The following is a 16763-nucleotide window of genomic DNA, read 5'->3' as shown; positions in this document are numbered from 1 at the left end:
TCCTTACATCTATGAGGCGTGGCTTCCCCTGACACTCCTTCCAAACCACCCTTTTCGACATCAACATGGAGGATCTCCAAGGACTGCTCTAGTCCTTCCTCCATGTTTATGCCCATTTGGTACATTCCTTTCATCCTCCCACAAGTTCCCTCCCACCCCTACCCTCGACCTGTTTTTTGTCTTTCTCAGTGAAAGAGAGATGAGCTAAGTATTTTCCGCTATTTTTCCTTTCTGTTATAGTGTTCAGTATTCTTTTTGTATGCAGGTATTGCTGGGTTCTCCGCTCTGTTGCCGCAGCGATCCACGGCTTGTTTGCTGGACAACCTTGACGGCAGCCTTGGAGGCATGACTTGCATTCCGCACCCAGGCACATCGCTTAGCAGTGACACTGGGTGCGTCCTACAGGGATCCTGTGCTGCAAATCCAGGGCGCATCTGCACAGGAGCGTCCACTGCCCAGGTTGCACATTGGATCACTGCCATGCAGGATTTGATGTGTAAAGGAGTGACAGGGGCACTCTTACCAGCTACCCCAATTACCAGAAAGAGGATACTCAGGCTCCAACAAAATCCCAGCTGCGAGAACGGAAGACTCAACCATAAGGCAAAATAGACTCTCTTTATTATCCAAAAAAATGACAGGGATCAAACTAGAACAGCATGTCGTTTCCATAGCTCTCGTCCTCCAAACATGTGTCACTCTGTTTTAACCAGAAGTGACATCACAAGAATAAGTTACATCCCCCAAAACCTATCAGGTATGGGGATAGGTCAGTTTTGGGAAACTACATATACAATACATAGGGGTTAGTGTAGTTATTGGACCGCCATATCTGGTGGCTCCTCCTGGGACCACCTCTACATACAACAAATACAAAGTTACAGGACAGTGGAGAAATTATTTGCCATTGCAACATAATGGGCCTCACTGGCACCCTTGTTTTGGGACCGGCAAACTACGAGTTTGCCTGCCCTCGTACAGCGGCCCTCGTGATACCTACTTGACTCCCAGCCCGAAGGCAGAGAAACAATAGATGCACATTACTCATGGGCCCTTCATCACCATCGACGATGTATCACAGATGTGAGAAATGTTACTATCTCAGACAGCCATTCAAGCCATACCCGACCGACGATATGGAGGAGATAGAGTTGTCATCAAATGAACAAGTCAACTGACCATAAACTTGAGAAGCTAATGACATCATCACTGACATCACGACGTAGGTGCACGTAGAAATAAAGCATATAGGCATCCATGCACAAAGCTACATGAACATAATTTGGTTATTGCAGATAGATACAAAACAATTGCTTATGACTCACACAGATAGATGACAGACACACATATATATCCTTTGCTAAAATGGAAACAGTAAGATGCAGAGAATACATATATCCAGCTTGCATGTGCTTAATTGTGACTAACATGGAAAGCTATAAAAGCAAAGATGGAAGCCATAGGTGCACTGAAGTGAATGGGGAAGGTGAAACTTCGAATAAATGTAAAGGCTGAAAGTCTGATTCAGCTAAAGGCAGGCAGACAGACCTTCAAGGGTGACACAGTGAACATCCTAGCCAAGGACAAGCAGAGACAGAAAGTTTCCAGTTTACCAAGACAATAAGACAACTGCAAATAATTTAGTTTAAAATCCTCATAATTACAAGCAAGTGAGCTCCATTTCGTGGTCTCTACCCACATGACCTGGAAGAGCAGGAAAATGCTTATTCACTCACAGTAGATGGAGGAAAGCGGTTCCCATCAAACCAGAGGTAAAAAGATACAAATACTATACAGGTTAATAACTGGATGTACTATCTCAGGCTTAGGCAATCAGAGACAGCAACATGACGGGACACACAGCACCTTCATGCTCATCCTTGGCATTGGCATGCCAACAAGGCATTGCCTTGAAAAGGTCCACCAAGTCTGGTAGCTGTCCAAGGTCCCAAGGCTGGGAAGACAGGATTTACCCAATCCTTAGCTCCCTTTCACGTTAAGAGATATTCGGCCTCATTAAGGGTCCGGTGCTGACCCTGCCAGTGCTACCAGCGGGTTGCCACCGGGCTATTACAAGTTCGACGGCTGGGAAGTCAGGTGCCAGTAATTCTGTACTCCGTCTTGAGGTGCAACATGACCTGGGCTGCCAGGATCACTGTTGGGCAGGGTCCATTACTGAGTTAAGTGAACGCCCTGGCGGTGCCTCCAAAAAAAAAAAAAAGACATGGGGCCTCATTATAAGTTTGCCGGTCCGGTAACAACGGTACCGGTAAGCTTGTCGGTTCCGTTGTTACCAGACTGGCAAACTATGAGTTCTGCTCACGGGTGCTACCTGGACCCGCGAGCAGTGCATGTCGGATGCACAGGCACCATTCACGAATGGTGCCAGTGCATCCGACATCCCCATTCCCATTGAGCCCGGCTCAAATGGGAATGGGGAGCATTTAATTCCGGTGCCCGCAAATGGGCATTTACCAGGTCCGGCAGGGCCGTAATGACCCGGTAATTGCCCATTCGCGGGCGCCAGAAAAAAAATGATACCGTGGCAGACGTGCCGGTTTTACTGGCACGGCTACTGCCGGTCTCACAATGCGGCCCCATTAGAAAAGGGCACGAGTGGCTTGCTGAGCCCCCTCGTGGGCCTGGTTGCTGGGCATTCAGGGGGTTTATTAAAAGAAAAGATGGCACCATGGTTGCTGTTTATTGCAATGGAGCCATGCAAATGCACAGCGAAGATGAGACATTTGGACCTTGCTACCTCCATGCCTCCCCCTCCACTTGTACTCACAATGGAGGAGCATTTTCATCACTTGTTTGCGGCAGCAGTGGCTGCATTGTTCAGCGAGAGAGTCGGCAGCTCCAGTTGAAGGCAAGCCTATGCTGCCTGAGTGGGGAGTCTGAGGGCCCACCTAAACAGGGAAGGTATTTAAAGGGGGTTGATCTGGCATCCACCCCCCACCATATCAGGGAGGTCCTCCATTTGTCAGACCCTGTAGGCACTAAGCCAGAGGATGATGACGTTTTTGGCGACTATGTGGTACCTGACCCAGAGGAACTTCAAGTTCATATGGTAAATCGCACACTCCTGCTCAAGGAATGGAAAGAGGTGGATTGTCCAGTCTTGCACCGGTTTGTAGTGAGGCACCATACGCTGACAGGCTTTGAAGCAGAGTTCCCGCCAGTCCCTAACATGGATTCCTTGGCCTGCAACCTTTTTTTTAAAAATATATTTTTATTTTATTTTTTAAGGTCAAACAAACACACTACAACTGTTTCAAAACATAGAAAGCATCATATTCCAACACATTTTCAAACTCCCCAACTCCCCCCCCTTTAAACTAGAGCCGGTTCTCACATATCGTTTACGGGAACATCACTGGGTGGCACACTACCTAGACAGCCATCAACCGGGTCCTCTGTTTCGTTGTCACCCTGGTGAGGGTTTGCCAACGAGGCCACCAATTGCCGCCAGGCCAGCAAGGGCCCTACTTCTTCTTCGCCCCCCCTGGTGACCGCTTCAAACCAGACTACAGATTCAGCTTCTGCCCACCTCAAGAGGACTGTCCACTCCACCCTAGGTCTGTGGGCCGCCTTCCAGCCCATGGCGATCCTACGTTTGGCCAAGACATAGGCCAGGTCCTTCATCTTGCTTATGTGTTTCAAATGCCGGGGTCTAGGGAATAGTCCAAGCAAGCATGACCAGGCAGATTCCACATCCAGCACCACCCCCCCGCCAGCCAGTTTCGTCTTGACCTTGTTCCAAAATCTATGCACCTCCGGGCAAGCCCAAAACATGTGTAGCAGTCCCGCGTTCACCTCCCCACACCTGGGGCATTGCTGTATAGCTGATCCCCCAAACTTTGCAATCTTCCCAGGGGTTAAATAAGCCCTGTAGGTAACATACAATTGAAGCTGTTGGAATCTCGTGTTACGGGACACCTTTTTATGGTACCTCTGGGCCCGTTCCCACTGCCCATCCGTCATGGGTCCTCCCACCTCCTCCTCCCAATCTTGTCTCAATTGGAGCAACTCCTTCCCTGCCCTTGCTCGCAGGAGCTCATATATCCTCGATATTTCGTGCCCGCCCTCCGATACATCATACATGGTTTCCAGGGAGGCATCTGGATCCTCCGCGAGCACTGTCTCCGGCCATCTTTCTCTAGTCTTTTTCACCAGCCTAGTGTAGGTTATATATTGGCCACCATGTACTCCCGTCTCTTCCTGCAGCCGCTGGAAGTCCACCGCCTCCCCTTCCTGCCATATGTCCCCGAGGGTGGCTAGGCCTACCTGTTCCCAGTATCTGCGGACCGATTCAAGTAGTTGAGTGTCGCTCCCACACAGAGCCGCCAAAGGGGCCTGCTGGGAGTATGGTTCTGAGTCCCCCCCAATCTTCCATGTCCTGTGCCAGATCTCCCAGCCCAACCTCAGTAACCGCCCCTTGCCCACCAGTTTATCTCTGCCCAACCACACCACTTCCATCAGAAAGTATGGGGCTGTATATTCGCGCAGGAGCCTGGCTTCCGCCGAATCTTCAGTCGAGAGCCACCTGGCCACATGCTGCAGCTGCCCCGCCAGGTAATAGAGTTCGAAGTTAGGCAGGCCTATCCCCCCCCTGTCGCACGGGTTCTGGAGCTTCCACAGAGCCACCCTATTCCTAGAGCTGCCCCACACAAAACCCCTACACACGCTGTGAAGTTTTGCGAATAGGCTCCTGGGTATCAGAAACGGGACGTTTATAAAAAAGTGCAAGAGTCTAGGCAGGACCACCATCTTGAGCAAGGCCGCCCTCCCCATCATAGTCAGGGGCAGTCTGGACCAAAATACCATACTGTTCTTAATCCCCTCTATCGCCTTTTCCGTGTTGTGCTTGTGTTCTGTCTCGATCTTGTGGTAAATGTTTATTCCCAAATACCTAAATGTTACGGGCTGCCATGGTATTGGCAAAACAGGCAGCCTCTGCACCGGGATATTCCTATATCTACCCAAAGGGAACAGGCTGGACTTTCCAGGGTTCACCGATATACCGGAGAGGATGGCGTACCGTTCTATCACCTCTAGGACGTACTGTAGGTTTTCTTCTGGGTAGCGTAAATAAAGGAGCATATCATACGCATATAATGATATCAGATGCTCTCCACTGGCCGTGTTTATGCCCACCTCCCCATATTGTTGACGCAGGCATATTGCCAGCGGCTCCAATGCCAATATATATAGCATAGGTGACCAGGGACATCCCTGTCTGGTCCCCCTGCCCAGTTGCCAAGAATCTGAGACCGTGGACCCTGTCTTGACCCTCGCCATCGGGGTGCTGTAAAATAACTGTACCCATCTGAGGTATCCGGGTCCCACTCCATACCCCTTCAGGACCGCTTTCAGCCAGGGCCATCGTACCGAGTCGAAGGCCTTGACCGCGTCTAACAACACTATAGCCAGCTCGCCCGTGTCCTCCTCAGTTTGGTCTATGACATGGTGTAGCCTCCGGTGGTTATAGGTGATGTTCCTGCCCGGAACATATCCCGTCTGATCTGGGTGTATCAGTTTCTTAATCACCCTCTGCAGTCTATTAGCCAGCACCGCCGTGAGTATTTTACTGTCCTGGTTGAGCATGGACAACGGTCTGTAAGACCCGCGCTCCACGGCTGGCTTGCCTGGTTTCAGGAGTGGGATGATTACAGCCTCACGGAGGGACAACAGGAGTTCTCCCTTCTCATAGGCCTCGTTGAAAGTGGCAAGCAGTGGCTGGAGCAACTCTTGCTGGTATGTTTTGTAGAACTCGCTGGGCAGCCCATCCGAACCCGGCGCCTTGCAAGTGGGCAAGTTCCAAATCACTACCTCCAGCTCGTCCGAGGTGACGGGTGCATCCAACTCAGAACGTTCTAGATCATCTAAGGTGGGCAGCTCAATGTCCCCGTATGTGTCTGATATGTCTTGGCCCATATCCTCCCCCGAGTCCTCATACAAGTGTCTGTAAAACTTAAGGAATTCCTCATTTACCTCTTTCTGGGTGTTGCATATGCTACCTCCTTCGCCCTGAATCTCACTAATCACAGAGCGGGGGGTCTCACTCTTGTACAGCCAAGCCAGCAATCTGCCCGGCTTATCGCCCCCTGCGTGTATCCTCTCCGTATATTTCCTGTAGCTGAGTCTGCACAGTCTATCCCAGAGTGCACTGCAGGACAACTGTAGCTCCTCTACTTTGGTTCTGTTATCATGAGTGGTGCTCACGCAACGCGTGAGCTCCTCTAGCTCCCTTTCCGCCTCCCGGAGCGCCCTTTCGACCCCCCCCTGTAGCCCCTTAACTTGGGAAATAGCTGCCCCACGCACCCCTACCTTAAACGCTTCCCACAGTGTGCCCACAGAGCTTACGCTTCCCGTGTTTGTATCAAAATATTCTTCAATGGCGTCCCTCAGGCCCTCCCGAAACCCCTCATCCTGCAGAGCCTCGGTCCTAAGTCTCCATGTAGGGATCTGCGGGCGTGGGGGCTGGTGTCTCCAGTCTACCACCAAGGGCGAGTGGTCTGACAGCACTCGGGCTTTGTATTCTGCTCCTTCTATTTCTCTCACTATCCCGGCTGTTACAAACATGTAGTCTAACCTTGTGTACAAATCATGTGGCGCTGTGTAGTGTGAGTACTGTCTATCCGTGGGATGCAGCCTTCTCCACGCATCCTCTAGGCCTCGGTCTTTCAGTAGGGTACTCAACGCTTTAGCCGCCGGTGCCGTTTTTCCTGCCCTGTCCTTGGACCTATCCATACTGGGGTCTACGGTACAGTTAAAGTCCCCGCCCCCACACTACCGTACCCCCCGCCAGGGGGCCAAGTTTACCATAGAGGGTCCTAAAGTAAGCCGCTGTATCGTTATTGGGGGCATACAAATTTACGATGTGTATTTCTCTGTTTTCCAAGAGACCCGTTACCACCACCATTCTACCCTCCGGGTCCACCGTAGAATCAAGCACTCGAAACGGCACGTGGGGCGCCACCCAAGTGACAACCCCTCTGGCATACGCTGAGTACGCCGCCCCCACAACGGTGCCCTTCCATTTCCTCCCGACCACCTCCAGCCTTTCCCTAGTGAGGTGGGTCTCTTGCAGCAGGGCTATGTCTACGCGCATCCTCTTTAAATACATCATCACTTTGTTGCGTTTAAGGTAGCTGTTGAGGCCCCGTACATTCCAGGTCACAATTCTGAGATTACCCGATGCCATCTAGTCGGTCTATCTCCGTCCCATCCCTCTCCATAATGTTCCCCATGTAGGGTCGTTTCCTGGCTCCTTCCCTTGTGTTAACGAACCGTGCCCCCCTCCCCCATTCCCCAACCTCACACCACTGCACACAACTCCCCCCCCTCCCCACCAACCCCCAACAATAGCCCAGCTCCATCCCTGGATCTCAGGCCTACCCACGTTTGGACCCGTCTTGTGACCAAGAACAAGGACCCCGCGGGGTGTCACCAATCTAACAGTGACCTAACTAAGTATACTACTATCGGGTGCAGAGGTTGCTCCCCAGGAGCTCCCAGACATCTATTTAGGAGAAGTGAATTCAACGGGACCCGCCGGCAGATGCCGTGACTTCCCCCACACAAGCACAATATCAAACTATATTCTAGTCCCAATGTCATAACTATGGCCTCACGGGTGCCTCTGCAGCGTGCTACTTATCTCCATCCACTTCTGTCTGGGCATCCGATTCCTGTGGTCGACCTTGCATATCCAGCCATTCCATCGCGTCGCTCGGCGTCTCAAAGAAGAGGGATCTGTTCTTATGAATCACCTTTAACCTAGCGGGGTAAAGCAACATGTAGCGGTGGCCTGCCTCTCTGAGCCTCCTCTTCACCGTTCCAAAGTTCATTCGACTCCGTTGTACAAGCAGCGTGTAATCCGGATACGCTGTTATATTCGCTGACCCCCTTTCTATCGTGCCCCCTTTCCGGAAAAATTCGAGAATCTTCTCACGGTCACGATAGTTCAAGATCTTTGCAATCAACGGCCGCGGGGGCGCTCCTGGGGCCGGTCTCCTGGTCAGGGCCCTGTGCGCCCTTTCGACCGCGAACCCCTGGGTCAGCTCTCCACCTGTAATCTCCTGCAAAAGCATGGTTTCAACGAAATCCGTGGGGTTCGATCCTTCCAATCCCTCCGGTACCCCCACTATGCAAATGTTATTGCGCCTGGCGCGCCCCTCCGCCTGCTCTGCTCTGTCCTCCAAATTGCCCACTCGCTGCACAAGGGCATGAAGTTCCGTGGCGTGTGTATTGCACGCCTCCACGGTCGGGGCCAACTCCTTCTCCAGTTCCCCAGTGCGCTCCGCGATCGTTCGCACATCCTGGCGCAACAGGTTCACTTCTTCTCAGACCGCTCCTATCTTGAGGTTTAGGCCCTCTTGCAACTCTTTCATGGCCAGGCCCAGCTTCGTCTCCCAGGCCACCTTCAGGTCAGCAATTGCTGCCAGCACCTCCTGGATGGTAACCGGTGGGTCCGTCGCCGCCGCAGGGGTTTCTTTGCTCTTGCCCCCTTCCGCGCCCGAGGGCGACCTAGCATAGGTCTCCATCGTAGGCTGCTTGATCAGGGGTCGCACCACCTTGGAAGACATCCTGTTGCGTGGATTGGGCCCACGCGCCCAGCTGCATCCTCTGCAGTGGGGGCTCGCCTGTATGTTCTTGCTTTCAGCCCGAGGCCCATGCGACCCGTCTATCTGGTTGGGCTCGCCCACTTTCCGACCAACCTTGTCTTCCTCAGCTCGTCGGACCTTTTATGGCCCTTTGTCCACAGGCGGCCATCTTGGGTGCTCCCCTTCCTTTGCGCGACCGCCACCTTCTTCAGGGTCCAGTTCCGTGAATATGCAGTCTCGCTGTTGGGGAGGGCACGCACCGTATGCCCCCCACTTTCATACGCCTTTAGATGCACCGTGGGCTCGAAAGTCCGCCAAAAACCATCACTTTTTCCCCAGGATCGGATCATCGGGAGCTCTTCCAAGGAACGTCCTCTCTTGTAGCCATCAAGCCACGCCCCCCGCCTGCAACCTTTCCGTTCAAAAAAGTCCATTCCATCAGATGATGATACCACCGGGATTCCACAGAAAAGAAGATTGAGATGGCTCTTAAGAGGTCCTTCTCTGCATCTAATTTTGCAGCCAGCGCAGGCGCATGTGCAGCTTGCATTGCGCAAATCATGGTAAGAGCCTGCCAACAGTTGTTTGAGTGTTTGTGGCAGCAAGAGAATGACGCCCTCTTATTAAGTGAGATGGAATTGCTGGGCAAACTATTATTGGATGTGACATTTGACAGCCTGTGCGCAGTGGCAGCAGCCTCAGGAGCCGCATTGGCATGGCGCTGTCAAGCATGGATGTGCTCATGGGAGTTAGACGCTACACAGAATTCGCTGCTGTTGCATCTCCCTTTTCAGGGCAATCGGTTATTTGCACCCTAAATGGAGCAGTTGATGAAGAAGTCAGAGGAGGATTGCAATATTATTGGTCCCTTCAGGCCAACCCGTCAGCGCGTCTTTCCGTACAAGCAAAACCCTAGGGGGACGGTAGGCCTAAAGGCCAGATGTCTCTTTCATGGCAGGGGCAGTGAATGCAGAGCCCCTCCTTGTCACAAGTCCTGGCCATCTATGTCTGCAGCAGCCAATGCCCCCCTAAGTCTTGATTATCAAGGGGATGTGCTCCTACCGGTAGGGGGTTGCCTGTTGGCCTTCCTCCTGGTATCGCAGGACAGGATCTCGGACGACTAGGTCCTCGTAATAAATCACGTTTCTGTCAACTCCTCACGGCACAGGCATAGTTGGTACGCCAGTCCTTCATGATCTTGCCAAAGCACAGGCACTTAATGAGGTCATCAGCAGCCTGCTATGGAAGAGGGCAATTATGATGGTTCCACAGGGGCAACAAAGGAGAGGTGCATACTCAACATTGTTCTTGGTCCAGAAGCCTTCAGGGTACTTCTGCTCGGTTTTGAAACGCAAGCCTTTGAATCGGTTCATCCGGTACCTGAAGTTCAAGATGGTGACCTTGATGGCAATCATTCTCTTGATCAGCCTGGAGGACTGCTTGGCATTCTTGGGATGCGTATCTACATGTGCCAATTCAGACCCAGGACCGGGTGTTTTCGTTGCCTAGAAAGGGGTGCACTATCAGTTCAGGGTTCTCCCATTTGGACTTGCCTCAACACCAAGGGTGTTCACCAAGCACAAACTCCTGTACAAACTATACATTTCTTTTTTCCCAAACCTAGATAATTGGCCAATTGTTGCTCCTTTTTATAAGGCTGCATCGGACGTTCAGCAGGTGTGCGGCATCCTACAGGAGTTTGGGTTCCTCATCCACTGGGACAACTGTAAACTACAGCCGGCACAATCCTTGCAGTTCATCTGGGCACTTTTCGACATGTGGGTGTCCAAGGTGTTCCTTCCATGGCCAGATTACAGTCCAGACTGAGGGGTCTCATGACAAAAGCAGCTCCCTCAGTGAGGAAATGGCTTACAACCCAGGTGAACCTTTCAGCAACTACACCTCTTGCCCCTTGGGCTCTGACAGATCTGAAGCCCTTAGTCGGGCACCACTTGTTCCATTGGTCTCCCACTTCACTCCAGTTCGTCCGTCACACTCCTTGGTTGGCGTCTCTCAGGCAGGAGTCGGGGTGGTGGCTGGAGGAGAGGAACTTGCTCAGGGGGGTCCCTTTATTGCCTCAGTCCCCATGCATCCTAACAACCGATGCCAGCCGCTTCTGGTGGGGTGCGACCTTGGGTTCCCAGATTGTATAGTCTTACTGGGGCAAGGGGGAAATCACACCACTCTTCCAATTGGAAGGAGCTGACAGCGGTCCACAGAGCTCTGGTCCATTTCTCCCAGGACCTCCCGGGAAAGAGGGTCTTGGTTCAGACTGACAATCAAGTCACAAAATTATACCTGCGCCGGCAGGGGGGAGTGCAATATCCGTCCCTGAGATGGGTGGCTCGACAGATTATTCTTCTGGCGGAGAAGATTCTGGAGGATCTGTCCACTGCATATCGGGGTAGGAGAGTACACTTACCATCAGCAGGAAATTCCCTTCCTCGGTCCACTACATTCTCACCCTAGAAGTCTTTCTCCTGTCGAAGGTTTGGGACTCCTGCAATAGACCTCTTTGCCTCTGATGTGGACCATAAAGTTCTGAGGTTCGTGCCAGCAGCCTCTCCTCTGGCATGGCGTGTGCACGCCTTATTGTTACCTTGGCCTCTGGATCTCCTTAATGCACCCCCTCTGATCCCAAAAGTCCTGATGAAAATCAGGCAGGGCAGGGCCTCAGTCTTAGCTTTGATCCTGGTATGGCCCTACCGGTCTTGGTTCCCCCTGCTTCTGCGCTTGGCAAGGGAGACCTATTGGCTCTGACCTTTGCACCCCATACCCTCGTCATCTGCCATTTTCCTGTCTCACACATGGCAGAATCTCTTCTCAGCAGTTTGGTGGTTGAAAGGCTAGAGTTACATGGGTTGGGTTGTTTTAAAGGTGTGGCCCTCTGTATACAGGAGGCAAGGAAACCAGCTACTAGAAAGGCATATCAGCATCACTGGCATTATTTTTAATCCTGGTGCTTCAAGAAGGGGTTCACCACTTCCAACGCTAACCCCTTTCAGAGTCTGGATATTTTGAGAGATGGATTCATGCTGGCCCTTTCCCTCTCCTCCATCTGGTGTCAATTGGCAGTGATCAGGGTGGGCCGCTTTATCTGGGAGGGGCTGCAGGTGGTGGCAGCTCTGGTCCCTACGATCTTTTGAGTTTTGTCTTGAAGCGTCCACAGGTTAGATCCGTATTCCCCCTTGAGACTTGGCACTGGTTCTGAGGGCTCTCAAGGCCGCTCTGTTTGAGCCGTTTGAGGCATGTCCCTTTAAGTTCTTTTCAGCAAAGGTTCTCTTTTTGGTGGCCATCACCTTGGGGAGGAGTATAGCGCAGCATATGTGACCCATGCATCCATTTCCAGGCAGAGAGGGTAGTCCTGCGTTTCCCATCCTCTTTTCGTCCAAAAGTGACATCTCAAGTCCATGTCTCCCAGGAACTGATCACACTGGTCCCGGACATAGCCAGGGCTCTTTCGGTGTATCTAGAGTGCACATCCATTGTTTGATAGCCGGATATCCAGTTTGTAATACATGGTATGGCCAACCAGGGGACTAAACCTTCTCCAACCTCTCTCAGCAAGTGGATTAAGGTGGTCATAACCACTGAATATACTGACACATGAGTGGCTTTGCTGCATCCGGTCCAGGGGAGGTCCACTAGGGTTGTGGCAGCTTCCTGGGCCGAGCTGGAGGGTGGGGCTTCCTTGGAGGAAATTTGTAGCGCAGCAACATGGGCCACTCACAGAACTGTCATAGGACACTACAAGCTGTTGGTGGACCTGCCCCGTACTCGAATTCTGGGTCTGCTGTGCTGGAGGTGGTGCATTTTGAAGAAAAAAACATATACATACTGATCGTGCCAGTAATACATTATGGGCCTCATTACGAGTTTGGAGGTAGCCATGCCCTTAATAAGGGCATGGCTACCCCCAAACCCGGGTTCCCTGAATGAGGAAATACCGGGCCATTCCGATCTAGGAGGGCGCAGTATTTCCCCATTCAGGAAACCCGAACCCGGTCCATCCCCATTCCCATTTGAGCCCCATAGGGAATGGGGAGCATGCTAACAACGGGCCCATTCATGATGGATCCATTGTTAGCATGCTGGGCCGCTCGCGGGACCCGCTAAGGACATCTAGTAAAACCAGGCACCTTTACCAGCGTCGTTAACCCCTTACCGCCCTCCTCGTAATGAGGCCCTATGTCTGTTTTTCTTAACAAGCTGGCTGTGGCTGTTCGTCATTTCAGCATGTGTGAACAGGACTGAGCCATGGTTATACGCTTGGTATATCCTCATAGATGTAAGCACTGTGATGAGGAGCCAGACAAAAGGGTAATGGCTAGATTGCTTACTAGTAATCGGATCTTCCTCATCACAATCCTATATTTCCTCCCACCGTGCCCAGATTTTTCGGAGGACTTGGGATCACCAGGTCAAGGGTAGGAGGGAAGTTGTAGGAGGATTAAAGTAAAGTACCATAACAGCATGAACCTGGAGGAAGGACTAGAGCAATCCTTGGAGATCCTCCACGTTGATGTGGAAAAGGGTGGGTTGCAAGGGCTGTCAGAGGAGGCAACGCCTCATAGAAGTTCCGGACTATCAGTAAGTAATCCAACTAATATTCTGATCCCCCTAGCCCAGCCATCAGGAAGTGAGTGAGCAATACCCCTTTCGTGGTTAGTGCTCGTCCCAGGGAATTTAGTAAAAAACCTCTGGGATGGGAATATTGGCGAGCCTGAGTTTCCATGCCTCCTACCGTATCATGTGGTGGGTTTGATTTTTACTCTGCCATGAGTGCATACGCCCATGGCAGTGCTCAGTAATGGTGGCTGCAATGAAAAAACCTGCCGCCCGTCATCACAATTAATTCAGGCAGATTGTCTATGGGTTTTTTTCAGCTGCTAAATTGCACACACCGTGCACATGAATCAAGACTATGCTGGGACCAGAATACAGGGTAGCCTGACGTGCAGTAAGAATTTCCTGCTGGGGTTTCCACACAATGTTTGGACTCCAAATTAGAATATGGTGCCAGAAGAGCAAAATCTATGGAAACAATGTTTTCTGTGAATGTCTACTACCCCGGTCTGCCTTAGAATGAAGCTGCTGGTTTGCCATATGCATTTTAGTGAAACGTACAATATGCAATGTACATTATACATGCTACTTGAAATACATTATAAGCCATTTGCCAATCCATGTTGATAAACTGTAACAGTTTAAATTATCACATTAGCCACCGCATATGTTTCCCTGTTTTGGTAGATAGCATGCTTTAGGTTAAACTGTCCTATAATACATTTTCCATCGGCAGACATGCTCCCTCCTATTAGGGTATTTTTAACATCAGAACTTTTACATATCACAATGTTCTACAAGTAATCCCAATACAATGAATAACATGATACTACTGGTCTTTACATTTTCTTTACAAACCAAAACAATAATAACATGTGACTAGCAGTCTTTACATTTTTTACACAAAAGAAAGTACTTTCATTCAGGACTATGGATGGGATGCTGAATTGCTTCGAAATTAAGATGATGAAGGCACACTTGGTAAAGAAGTTTTTATTACACCAGCAGCTGCTAAAAAACGGACACTAACCCATTACATTTCAGGCAAGTTGCTTTTGTTGGTAGAAATGTATGTTTTAAATCACCCAAATGAAACAAGCATTTAGATAAGGAGCATCTGGATGGCTGCAATTAATCCTTTGCCATTAAGACAACTATTTCTGAAGCCAGAATGTACTGTTTTAAGTCATTTAAGTGGATCAAAAATGTATATAACATAGAGACGTGTGCGCCTCTATTTGGAGACATTTCATAACGAACTTAATGAAGTCTCTGTATGTGGACGATTACCAACTTAGATAAATGGAGAAAACGAGAATGGAGAGAAAGAGATAGACATAGATAGAAAGGCAATGAGATAGAGAATATAACCAAAGAGACACTTTACAAGTTACCTGTTAGTTCAGAATTCCATTTGAGGGGTTCCTTTTGCTAAACCAAGTAGTCGCCTTACGTTTTGCTGGCTTTTTGGACATTCTTGAAGCCATCAAATGGACTTCTTTGAGGTCACCCTTCAGCTACAACTCAGTTATAGTGTGCTGCCCTTAGTAGCTGAGCATGGGTCCTCTTGTGTCGTGGATGGTGTTTTCTCACCATTAAGGTGTGCTGGTGTGTAGACTAGTGGCAACTCATTTAAATGTGGCTACTCCATGCAGTAACCCTTTACATTGGTGTACGTGAAGTGTGTGTGTGTGTGTGTGTGTGTCAAAGTTTAGTTTGAATGGGCATTCCTGATTGGACGGCCACCACGACTTTGAAAGGTTCACAGCTGTATACTGATGGGTAGAGCTAGCCCTGTGCCTCTGTGTGTACATATCTAGGCAGACCCGGGCCATTCTACAGATCTTGTATCTTGAAACGTACCCAGAAGCTATTAGAGAGATGGGACGTTCCTGGGGATCACTGATACTGACTGGACTACTCTACTCCTCATCGGCCTGATTGTAAAACACTGCCTCTATGTGCTGTGGAATCTTGTCCCAAGACCTTTCTCTCCTTCCATCTAGCAATTCCTGCTGGGAGATTTGTGCCTTTAGCCTTCTGGTGAACCCCTGATGCTTCCTTGACTCATGATACTCACCTGACCTGTAATGGGAGCCGCTGCTCACTGCCTGAAACACTAATGGTGTTGTTGCTGCTCCTGTGAGGAACCCGAGGGCATCCTCACTTCTACTCCCCTACTGTCCTGGTCTCAGGTGGCCAGGGAAAGGCCGTCACTCTTGGATCCCGACCCTGGGGGTGGAAATACGAGGGAGGATCACCTGGGTGGAGGGAACTTGGGGAGAGGATGTCTTTGGGTGAGACATGGTATCCCCTTTCCCTTGTAAAAAGTAATCCTATATTCCCCCTGCCTTTATAGGCTATTATCCGTCTTTGGCCCTTTCTGCCACCCAAAATGCCTCACAGCTGTTTCCCTTTAAGACTGGGAGTAATGCACACTTCCATTCATTCACACCACTTTGGTACTGCACTGAGACAAAGAAGAGGACTGTGGAGGAGTACTGTTGTAAAAGTCAGGCATGTCCAGCTAATTGGCTTAATTATGGTCGGCCAACTAAAGTGAAGGACTTGCACCTGAAACCAAATAACAGGTCCCAGGTGAATAAAATGAGTGACCGCCCAGCAGCAGGGGAGAACCCTCTTGGAGCGAACCATCCTAGAGAGAACCATCCTGGGGTGAGCCAACCAGGAGAGAAGGTGATGTGCAGAGGCGGAGTGGGCTGGAGAGGAACCGGCTGGAGTGAAGCCAGGTTGAGCAGGAGTACAGAAAGGATGCTGGGGTCAGCACAGGCCATGAGAGGGTGAAGAAGCCTACTTTCCCCTTTTCCCAGTGTCCACAGCAAGAGCTGTGGGACACTGAAGGCTCCCGACCACTGCAGACCGCTGGTAGCGTCCGCTAGGGAAGAGCGGGGCTACGCGCAGCAGAAAACAAGGGCGGCAAGCACTGCTTGTAGGAGCTACTGCGAGGAGCAGGAAGAACTGAAAGAAGCAGACAAGCCGAATCGAGAGGCCCAGAGGAGCAATAACAGACCAGTGAGTGTAAGAGAAGGGAACACTCATACCGGGGTGTTCCGGGGCTGGGAAGAGACATGTTGGAATAGTGAACAAAGTAAGAATCATTACATTTGCTATGGAAGATTAAATCCAATGTTGCTGAATGCTGAACAAGCTGCAAATTGGCATAAATACTTTTAAGAGTGCTAGGAGCATTACTGAATACCAGATGAAACGGAAAAGGGTTATACCTACTTTTGTGAATGCTGCAAGCATTGTTGAATACTGAACTAATTGAAAGGTGTGATGAGCCTATGTGAATACAGCACGAGATCAAAGCAAGTGATGAACACCTATGAGCAAAGTGAAAGTAAGGTGGTGTAAAAAGGTGAACACCACGGAATGAGTTATGTGAAATACACGTTGTTCCAGAGCCAAGAGAATTCCAAGGAGAATCTGAAATCAGTTTTGATGATATCTGAAGAATACAGAAGTATAACAACCAGTCAGAAATTGAAGCCCAGTGGATGGACCAACTGAAGGACAAAACCCAATCGCTTGCTAGGCAAGGGCTATAAATCAACACGAAATATG

At 50.4% G+C, this 16763-nt stretch overlaps 1 protein-coding gene across 2 annotated transcripts in view; it reads right to left on the bottom strand.

Annotated features, from left to right (window-relative positions):
- ASB15 (ankyrin repeat and SOCS box containing 15) overlaps nucleotides 1-16763 on the bottom strand; it is a 465607-nt gene that overhangs the window by 77953 nt on the left and 370891 nt on the right. The window lies entirely within an intron of this gene.

The sequence above is a fragment of the Ambystoma mexicanum genome, chromosome 12 (assembly GCF_040938575.1).
Source record: "Ambystoma mexicanum isolate Mex_15411 chromosome 12, UKY_AmexF1_1, whole genome shotgun sequence".
Classification (NCBI taxonomy): Eukaryota; Metazoa; Chordata; class Amphibia; order Caudata; family Ambystomatidae; genus Ambystoma; species Ambystoma mexicanum.
Note: the sequence above shows the minus strand (reverse complement) of the source record. Positions and strands in the feature narration are given on the sequence as shown.